The sequence below is a fragment of the Anomaloglossus baeobatrachus genome, chromosome 4, assembly GCF_048569485.1.
Source record: "Anomaloglossus baeobatrachus isolate aAnoBae1 chromosome 4, aAnoBae1.hap1, whole genome shotgun sequence".
In the NCBI taxonomy this organism is placed as follows: domain Eukaryota; kingdom Metazoa; phylum Chordata; class Amphibia; order Anura; family Aromobatidae; genus Anomaloglossus; species Anomaloglossus baeobatrachus.
Genome location: NC_134356.1, coordinates 436,927,863 through 436,937,927, shown reverse-complemented (window position 1 = coordinate 436,937,927; position 10,065 = coordinate 436,927,863). Strand labels below are relative to the sequence as shown.

Sequence of the window (10,065 nt, the reverse complement as noted above, 5' to 3'; positions counted from 1 at the left end):
GTTATAAGTACCGAGCACCCGAGCATGATAGTGCTCACTCATCACTAGTTATAAGTACCGAGCACCCGAGCATGGTAGTGCTGGCTCATCACTAGTTATAAGTACCGAGCACCCGATTATGGTAGTGCTCACTCATCACTAGTTATAAGTACCGAGCACCCGATCATGGTAGTGCTGGCTCATCACTAGTTATAAGTACCGAGCACCCGAGCATGATAGTGCTCACTCATCACTAGTTATAAGTACCGAGCACCCGAGCATGGTAGTGCTCACTCATCACTAGTTATAAGTACCGAGCACCCGAGCATGATAGTGCTCACTCATCACTAGTTATAAGTACCGAGCACCCGAGCATAGTAGTGCTCACTCATCACTAGTTATAAGTACCGAGCACCCGATCATGGTAGTGCTCACTCATCACTAGTTATAAGTACCGAGCACCCGAGCATGATAGTGCTCACTCATCACTAGTTATAAGTACCGAGCACCCGAGCATAGTAGTGCTCACTCATCACTAGTTATAAGTACCGAGCACCCGATCATGGTAGTGCTGGCTCATCACTAGTTATAAGTACCGAGCACCCGAGCATGGTAGTGCTCACTCATCACTAGTTATAAATACCGCGCACCCGATCATGGTAGTGCTGGCTCATCACTAGTTATAAGTACCGAGCACCCGAGCATGATAGTGCTCACTCATCACTAGTTATAAGTACCGAGCACTCGATCATGGTAGTGCTCACTCATCACTAGTTATAAGTACCGAGCTCCCGATCATGGTAGTGCTCACTCATCACTAGTTATAAGTACCGAGCACCCGAGCATGGTAGTGCTGGCTCATCACTAGTTATAAATACCGCGCACCCGATCATGGTAGTGCTGGCTCATCACTAGCAGGGCTGTGGAGTCGGTAAGCCAAACCTTCGACTCCGACTCCGACTCCTCAAATTCTCTTGCACCGACTCCGACTCCGGCTCCGACTCCGACTCCGGCTCCGACTCCGACTCCTACATATATTGCTTAGTTAGGTGAAAAATTTATTGTAGTACATGAATATGTGTATGTGAACATCAGACATTTAATAATTTTTATGATACGATAATCAAGATATTTGGATAGAACATAAAATATATTTATTGGAATACAACTTTAGAACACAAAAAACTGTAATAAATTGTAAATATGTAATACACTATGTAATATACAGTAGATTACATATATATCTTGTGTGTGTATATACACTGTGTGTATATATATATATATATATATATATATATATATATATATATATATTACATATTTACAATTTATTAGTTTTTTGTGTTCTAAAGTTGTATTCCAATAAATATTTTATGTTCTATCCAAATATCTTGATTATTGTATCATAAAAACAATTAAATGTCTGATGTTCACATTGTACTACAATAAATTTTTCACTTAAATATAAGCATTATACTAAATGTTATTATTTAGTAAAATATTCAGCACATTCTGCATTGCACTCCTGTCCCCAATTTATTATATATTTTAGGAGTCGGAGTCGGTGCATTTTATACCGACTCCGACTCCGACTCCACCAAAATGAGCTCCGACTACGACTCCGACTCCACGACTCCGACTCCACAGCCCTGATCACTAGTTATAAGTACCGAGCACCCGAGCATGGTAGTGCTGGTTCATCACTAGTTATAAGTACCGAGCACCTGATCATGGTAGTGCTCACTCATCACTAGTAAAACCACTTGCTGTGCATCAGTTCAGACTTTGGACCATCCTTTAAGAGTGTTGTTTCCAAAAATGCCAAAAAGCTAAAATAATTGACCTGATCATTCCTCAGGCGACCCAATGTAATGGGAAGCCATATCCAGAAAATTCCATTAATTAAAAAATAGAATCTACAAAAACTTTGGAAGAACGCCAAAGGAAGAAAAACACAATGAACAAGTGCAGCAGCAACAACCAAAAATAACGCCTCAGTAAAAAACTGCCAGTTTGCTGAAGCGTCTTCCACATGGAAAACTACCGTAGATGGGTTTACCGGGGTGCACAGACCCTAACTGCTTCAAAACCGCTTCAGGAAAACAAAAGCTCCCCACTCCCTCAAAAAAAGGAGCAGTTCCTAATGCAGTTCCAATAAAAAATCTCAGAATGTTTCCCCAAAATCTCTGTGTGAACTGTGAACACTAAGTTTTTTGCTTCCATGTTTCCTCCACTCCTTCTAGGACAGGTGCACATAATGGACACTTCTGTATTGTTTATTCGCCCCTCCATAGTGAAACATGTCTGCTTCCCCCTCTCACATGGCGCCTCATGGTTCTAGCTGTGCTTAATACTCTCCTTTGCCCATGACGTTTCTATTCCATTGCTCCGCATCTTCTCTTCAGCCTCAGCTCCCTTCCCCAGACTCCTTCCTCTGCATCTTCACCTCATCTCCTTTCCCCAGCGTTAGCCTCCTTCCTCCGCATCCTCCAGTCAGCCTCAGCTCCCTTCCCAAACCTCCTTCATCCTCATCTTTCTACTCAGCCTCAGCTCCCTTCCTCTGCGTCTTCTCAGCCTCAGCTTCCTTCTCCAGCCTCCTTCCAACACATCTTCTCCTCAGCTCCCTTCCCCTGCCTCCTTATCTTCTCCCAAACCTCAGCTCCTTTCCCTGCCTCCTTCCTTTATGTCTTCTCGTTAGCCTCAACTCCTTTCCTCAGCGTTTTCGCCTCAGCTGCCTTCCCCATCCTCCTTCCTCTGCATCTTCCCATCTTCAGCTCCCTTCCCTGGCCTCCTTCACCTGCGTCTTTTTCTCAGCTCTCTTCCCCAGCCTCCTAACTTTGCATCTTCTCCTCTGCTCCCTTCCCCAGGCTCCTTCCTCTGGATCTTCTCCTCAGCTTCAGCTCCCTTCCCCAGCCTCCTTCCTGTGTCTTCTCCTCAGATCCCTTCCCTGCCTTCTTGTCTTCTCCCAAACCTCATCTCCTTTACCTGCTTCCTTCCTTCATGTCTTCTCTTCAGCCTCAGATCCTTTCCTCAGCGTTTTCGCCTCAGCTGCCTTCCCCATCCTCATTCCTCTGCATCTTCAGCTCCCTTCCCTCCTTCACCTGCGTCTTTTTCTCAGCTCTCTTCCCCAGCCTCCTAACTTTGCATCTTCTCCTCTGCTCCCTTCCCCAGGGTCCTTCCTCTGCATCTTCTCCTCAGCCTCAGCTACCTTTCCCAGCCTCCTTCTTTTGCGCCTTCTCCTCAGCCTCAGCTCCCTTCAGCAGGCGCCTTCCTCTGCATCTTCTCTTTAGCCCCTTCCCCAGCCTCCTTCCTCCGAGCCCTCTCCTCAACTCCCTTCCTAGCATTGTCTTCTCCCCAGCCTCCTTCATCCGCATCTTTCTCCTCAGCTTCCTTCCCCACCCTCCTTCCTCTGCGCCTTCTCCTCAGCCTCAGCTCCCTTCCCAGCCTCCTTGTCTTTTCCCAAGCCTCAGCTCCCTTCCCCAACATCCTTCCTCAATGTCTTCTCCTGAGCCTCAACCCCCTTCCTCAGCGTTTTCTCCTTAGCTGACGTCCCCAACCTCCTTCCTCTGCATCTTCTCAGCTTTCCCCATTCTCCTTCATCTGAGTCTTTTCCTCAGCTCCATTCCCCAGCCTCCTAACTCCACATCTTCACTTCTGCACCCTTCCCCAGCCTCATTGCCTCAGCCACAGCTCCCTTTCCCAGCCTCAGCCTCCTTCCTCTGCATCTTATCCTCAGCTCCCTTCAGCAGCCACCTTCCTCTGCCTCGTCTTCTCCCCAGCTGCCTTCCTCCGCATCTTTCTTCTCAGCCTCGTCTTCTCCCCAGCCTCCTTCGTCCACGTCTTTCAACTCAGTTCCCTTCCCCAGCCGCTTTCCTCTGCCTCAGCTCCTTTACCCATGTCTTCTCCCCAGCCTCAGCTCCCTTCCCCAGCCTCCTTCCTCCAGGTCTTCTTCTCATCCCCAGCCTCCTTCCTCTGCTCCCTTCCTCAGCCTCCTTTCTCCAGGTCTTCTTCTCATCGCAGTTCCTTTCCCCAGCCTCCTTCCTCCGCTCCCTTCCTCAGCCTCCTTTCTCCGTGTCTTCTCAGTCTAAGCTCAATTCCCCAGCCTCGTTCCCTTGCGCATTCTCCAAAGCTTCAGCTCCCTTCCCCAGCCTCCTACACGTGGTTTACTCCTCTGCTCCCTTCTGAGTCTTCTCCTCTACTTCCTTCCCCAGCTTCCTTTACCTGCATCTTCTCTGCTCCCTTCCCCAGCCTCTTTCCTCTGCATCTTCTCCTCAGCTCCCTTTCCCAGCCTCAGCGTCTTCTCTTCAGCCTCAGCTCCCTTCAGCAGCCCCCTTCCTCTGCATCATCTCCTTAGCCCCTTCCCTAGCCTCCTTCCTCCGAGTCTTCTCCTCAGCTCCGTTCCTGTCTTCGCCTCAGCCTCCTTGTCTTCTCCCCAGCCTCAGTTGCCTTCCTTCGCATCTTTCTCCCCAGCCTCCTTGTCTTCTCCCCAGCCTCAGCATCCTTCGTCCGCCTTTCTCCTGAGCCTCCTTCTTTTCTTCCCAGCCTCCTTCCTCCACATCTCCTCAGCTCCCTTTCCCAGCCTACTTCCTCTGCTCCTTCTCAGCCTCAGTACCCTTCCCTAGCCTCATTCCTCTACATGTTCTCCTCAGTCTCAGCTCCCTTCCCCAGCCTACTTCCTTTGCGTCTTCTCCTTAGCTCCTTCCCCAGCCTCCTTCCTCCACATCTCCTCAGCTCCCTTTCTAAGCCTACTTCCTCTGCTCCTTCTTAGCCTCAGTACCCTTCCCTAGCCTCATTCCTCTACATGTTCTCCTCAGTCTCAGCTCCCTTCCCCAGCCTACTTCCTTTGCGTCTTCTCCTTAGCTCCTTCCCCAGCCTCCTTCCTCCGAGTCTTCTCCTCAACCTCCTTCATTCACGTCTTCGCCTCATCTTCCTTGTCTTCTCCCCAGCCTCAGCTCCCTTCCCCAGCTTCCTTCCTCCACATCTTTCTTCCCAGCCTCTGCTACCTTCCCCAGCATCCTTCCTCCGCCTCAGCTCCCATCTCCAGCCTCCTTCCTCCATGTCTTCTCAGCTCCCTTCCCCAGCCTCCTTCCTCCATGTCTTCTCAGCTCCCTTCCCCAGCCTCCTTGTTCTGCATCTTTCTCTTCCCCCCAGCCTCAGCTCCCTTCTCCAGTCTAATTGTCTTTCTCCTCTGCCTCAGCTCCCTTCCCTAGCCTCCTTCCTCTGCGTCTTCTCCTCTGCCTCAGCTCCCTTCCCTAGCCTCCTTCCTCTGCGTCTTCTCCTCTGCCTCAGCTCCCTTCCTTAGCCTCCTTCCTCTGCGTCTTCTCCTCTGCCTCAGCTCCCTTCCCTAGCCTCCTTCATCTGCATCTTCTCCTCAGCCTCAGCTCCCTTCCCTAGCCTCCTTCCTCTGCGTCTTCTCCTCAGCCTCAGCTCCCTTCCCTAGCCTCCTTCCTCTGCGTCTTCTCCTCTGCCTCAGCTCCATTCCCTATCCTCCTTCCTCTGCGTCTTCTCCTCAGCTCCATTCCCTATCCTCCTTCCTCTGCCTCAGCTCCCTTCCCTAGCCTCCTTCCTCTGCGTCTTCTCCTCAGCCTCAGCTCCCTTCCCTAGCCTCCTTCCTCTGCCTCAGCTCCCTTCCCTAGCCTCCTTCCTCTGCCTCAGCTCCATTCCCTAGCCTCCTTCCTCTGCGTCTTCTCCTCAGCCTCAGCTCCATTCCCTATCCTCCTTCCTCTGCGTCTTCTCCTCAACCTCAGCTCCATTCCCTAGCCTCCCTCCTCTGCGTCTTCTCCTCAGCCTCAGCTCCCTTCCCTAGCCTCCTTCCTCTGCGTCTTCTCCTCAACCTCAGCTCCATGCCCTAGCCTCCCTCCTCTGCGTCTTCTCCTCAGCCTCAGCTCCATTCCCTATCCTCCTTCCTCTACGTCTTCTCCTCAGCCTCAGCTCCCTTCCCTAGCCTCCCTCCTCTGCGTCTTCTCCTCTGCCTCAGCTCCCTTCCCTATCCTCCTTCCTCTGCGTCTTCTCCTCAACCTCAGCTCCCTTTCCTAGCCTCCTTCCTCTACGTCTGCTCCTCAGCCTCAGCTCCATTCCCGCGGCCTCTCCCTTGCAATGCTCTGTGCTGTGCTCCGCAGTCCGCACAGACGCAGGCTCAGTAGCTCCCGGCTCCCGCCGTGCTAGTGCTGTCCCCTCCTCCATTAGCAGGCCTCATCTCCCCTCCCTTCACTAGCCAGTCCCCTCCTCTTCCCCAGGCCCAGTCTTTCTCCGCCATGTTAGTTTCTCTAGGTCCCGGCCTACTGATCAGGCCAATTCCAGATATGATCGTTTGGTTACGGACTGGGCTACGTCCCCGGCGGCTGTAGTTGTGATCGGAGGACACAGGGCGGGGGTAAGTGGGCGGCGGGGCCTGTGCAGAGTATGAGTGGATGTGTACCCGGCGGTACAGGCTGGTGTCATGTACACATACTGGCACCGGAGTGTACCCGGCGGTGTGTGCCAGGCACTGGCAGCAGATGTGAGCAGGCCCCTATGTAGGGTGTGTGCAGCTATGGCTGAACCTGTGTGCTGTACGGGAGTGATGGGGTGGGCTATGTGCTGGGTATCTGTCACATGTATATTGCTGGCACCTTAGGTTTCACTTCTGGGCACTGACAGTGTTGGTGTCACAGCTCTATGGAACCAGTGGGGGACCTGGCTACAATGGTAGTGTCACCGTGGGGGACGTGGCGGACAGGGCTAGTGTCACGGTGGGGGACGTGGCGGACAGGGCTAGTGTCACGGTGGGGGACGTGGCGGACAGGGTTAGTGTCACGGTGGGGAACGTGGCGGACAGGGCTAGTGTCACGGTGGGGGACGTGGCGGACAGGGTTAGTGTCACGGTGGGGGACGTGGCGGACAGGGCTAGTGTCAGGGTGGGGGACGTGGCGGACAGGGCTAGTGTCAGGGTGGCGGACGGGGCTAGTGTCACGGTGGGGGACGTGGCGGACGGGGCTAGTGTCACGGTGGGGGACGTGGCGGACGGGGCTAGTGTCACGGTGGGGGACGTGGCGGACGGGGCTAGTGTCACGGTGGCGGACGGGGCTAGTGTCACGGTGGGGGACGTGGCTAGTGTCACGGTGGGGGACGTGGCGGACGGGGGTAGTGTCACGGTGGTGGGGACCTGGCGTACGGGGGTAGTGTCACGGTGGTGGGGGACCTGGCGTACGGGGGTAGTGTCACGGTGGTGGGGGACCTGGCGTACGGGGGTAGTGTCACGGTGGTGGGGGACCTGCCGTACAGGAGTCCATCGTATAGCTGTGTGACATCTGTGGGGACATGGCCTTCGGGTACCCAGCTTTCCCACAGAGAGATAACTAGGAAATGGCTAAACAGAAATCAACTTTTTAAAGGGAACCTGTCACATGATAAAAGCCAGCAGCGTGTTGGAGCTGAGCAGATTAATGTGTTGGAATGATTCAGGAGAACTTGACCTGTAGATCCCTGCTCCTTATGGTCAGTGCACTGGTTGGTCCTGTATGTGCCTGATGCAGAGAAAGCTGTCGGCCATAGATTATCTGATACCTTAAATCAAAAGTAACTTAAAGGGAACCTAAACTGTGTGCAGTGTGATGTGGGGCAGCAAGGTGCGGAGAAGAAGCTGAGCAGAATGATATCTAGGTTTGTTGGAGAAGATTCACTGTAATTTGTATATTATTCATTGAAATCCCTGGTATATACACACACGAGTCCCGTGGGCTTTTTCGTATAGACAGTCATAGAGAGAGGACTGTCAATCACTGAGTAGGACCGCCCACTGGACTTGTATGTATAGAAAGTGCTGGAATTTCAATGAATAAAATGCAAGTTTTACTGGCCCCTTTCCCTCAGAAATGTATATGAATGTGATCAGCTCCCCCTGCTCTATACCATCTGCCTGCACATCAGATACCATTTCCAAATGACAAGTTTCCTTTAAGGAGTTGTCCTATATAAACTCCAAAAAATTTACGCTAATCTGTGCTGTATTGTCGCATAAAACATCCATACATTATTTTTGTTTTGTTTTCTAACTTTTATTTCTCTTGAATTATCCCTTTATTCTCTGCAGACACTTTCTTTACATGCAGCTCAACCAAACATGAAATCTTCATATTCTGAACCTTGGTCAGAGCTGGCACCGCCCCTCCTCACTGTCCAGCCCCGCCCCCTGCACACTCATTGGCTGTCAGTATTCTGCTCAACACTGACCTCTCATCACCCCAGCAAAGATGGGCACATTACTACATTGTGTGCGGTGGATGTGAGGGGATTGTGCTGTCACAGATGAGATATCACTGCTCTGTATATCCAATCATTGGTAGTAGAGAGCAGTGATCCTGCTTCTCCCATCTGTGGCAGCACAATCACCTCACACCCACCGCACATATAATGTAGTAATGTGCCCAACCCCGCCCCCATACTATAGTAATGCGCCCATCCCTGCCCCCATACGATACTAATGTGCCCATCCCTGTCCCCGTACTATAGTAATGTGCCCATCCCTGCCCCCGTACTATAGTAATGCGCCCATCCCTGCCCCCATACTATAGTAATGCGCCCATCCCTGTCCCCGTACTATAGTAATGTGCCCATCCCTGTCCCCGTACTATAGTAATGTGCCCATCCCTGCCCCCGTACTATAGTAATGCGCCCATCCCTGCCCCCATACTATAGTAATGCGCCCATCCCTGCCCCCATACGATACTAATGTGCCCATCCCTGCCCCCATATGATACTAATGTGCCCATCCCTGTCCCAGAACTATAGTAATGTGCCCAACCCCGCCCCCATACTATAGTAATGTGCCCATCCCTGTCCCCGTACTATAGTAATGTGCCCATCCCTGTCCCCGTACTATAGTAATGTGCCCATCCCTGTCCCCGTACTATAGTAATGTGCCCATCCCTGCCCCCGTACTATAGTAACGTCCCCTTGGGCTCCTCTTCTTGTTGCAATGCTCTGTCCTGTAGAATTGCCCCCTAGTCTGCCATTCTTCACACACACAAAAAAACAAACACTCATCCTTCTCACCTGTCCTGGTTCCCTTGGTGCCCTGTGTCCTGCCTTTTGCAGCCGCAGCCCCCTCCTTGCTGATCGCGGCCTCTGCAGGGGGCTGTGCAATCAGCGCTTTATATCAGGACTGATTTCCAGGTACTGTGCAGGGCCGCACTCTCTATGCAGCTTCTACAGTGATCTGCTGGCCTCTGATTGGCCAGCGGCTGATCATAGCTGTATACAGCGCTCCCACCTGCACAGCGCCAGTGAATCAGTCATCTGATATACATCTCTGACTGCATGGGCCCCCAGCACAGGCAGTGTTCAGCAAGGGGGCCATTAGCCTGCGTGCCGCCAGCAGCATGGGGGCTGCATGCAGCGTACAGGCAATGAGACCACTGCACTATGGGATGTTTGGGAGGGTGCAGGGAAGGGGGGCGGGGATGCCACGCACTGTACCTGTCCAGCAGGGCGGCTACATGATATCTCCTGTGATGCCCATCTACAAGGCGGGCATAAGCTCCTGCCCTGTCGATGTGACCTTACAGGAAGCAGCAAAATCCTGGCAGGAGCGGTCACATGACCACTCTGAGCCAGGGAGAGGGGCTGACAGCAGGGCAGGTAGGTAGTTATTCTCTACTCACCTGCCACTATGTAGCCCAATAGTGTAATGACAAGAAAAAGACAAAACAAGCCGGAAAACCCCTTTAAGAGTATGCCATTTTTTGTATTCCACCAACAGTTCCAGAGAAGTGTGCCTTCTTATTTAAAGGAGTTGTCCGACATAAACGCAAAAAAGTTTTTAAGCTAATCTGTGCTTTATTGTCATATAAAACAGCCCTCCAGTTTTTTGTTTTGTTTTCTAACTTTTGTTCCTCTTGAATTATCCCTTTACTAGATGACCCAGGAGGTCCATTCCAACTCTAATATTCTATGATTCTCTGCACACACTTCGTTTACATGCAGCTCAACCAAACATGACATTTTCCTGTGCCAAACTCAGTCAGAGCTAGCACCGCCCGGCCTCACTGTCCAGACCTGCCTTCTACCCGCCCTCTGCACACTCATTGGCTGTCAGTATTCTGCACC

The 10,065-nt window shown here is 51.8% G+C and overlaps 1 protein-coding gene across 1 annotated transcript in view; it reads left to right on the top strand.

Moving 5' to 3' along the window:
- Nucleotides 1-5,827: 5,827 nt before the first annotated feature.
- ZNF592 (zinc finger protein 592) overlaps nucleotides 5,828-10,065 on the top strand; it is an 81,744-nt gene continuing 77,506 nt past the window's right edge. The window contains exon 1 of the mRNA XM_075345485.1: nucleotides 5,828-6,352. The gene's annotated coding sequence lies outside the window, so the exon portion shown is untranslated. The remainder of the gene's footprint in view (nucleotides 6,353-10,065) is intronic.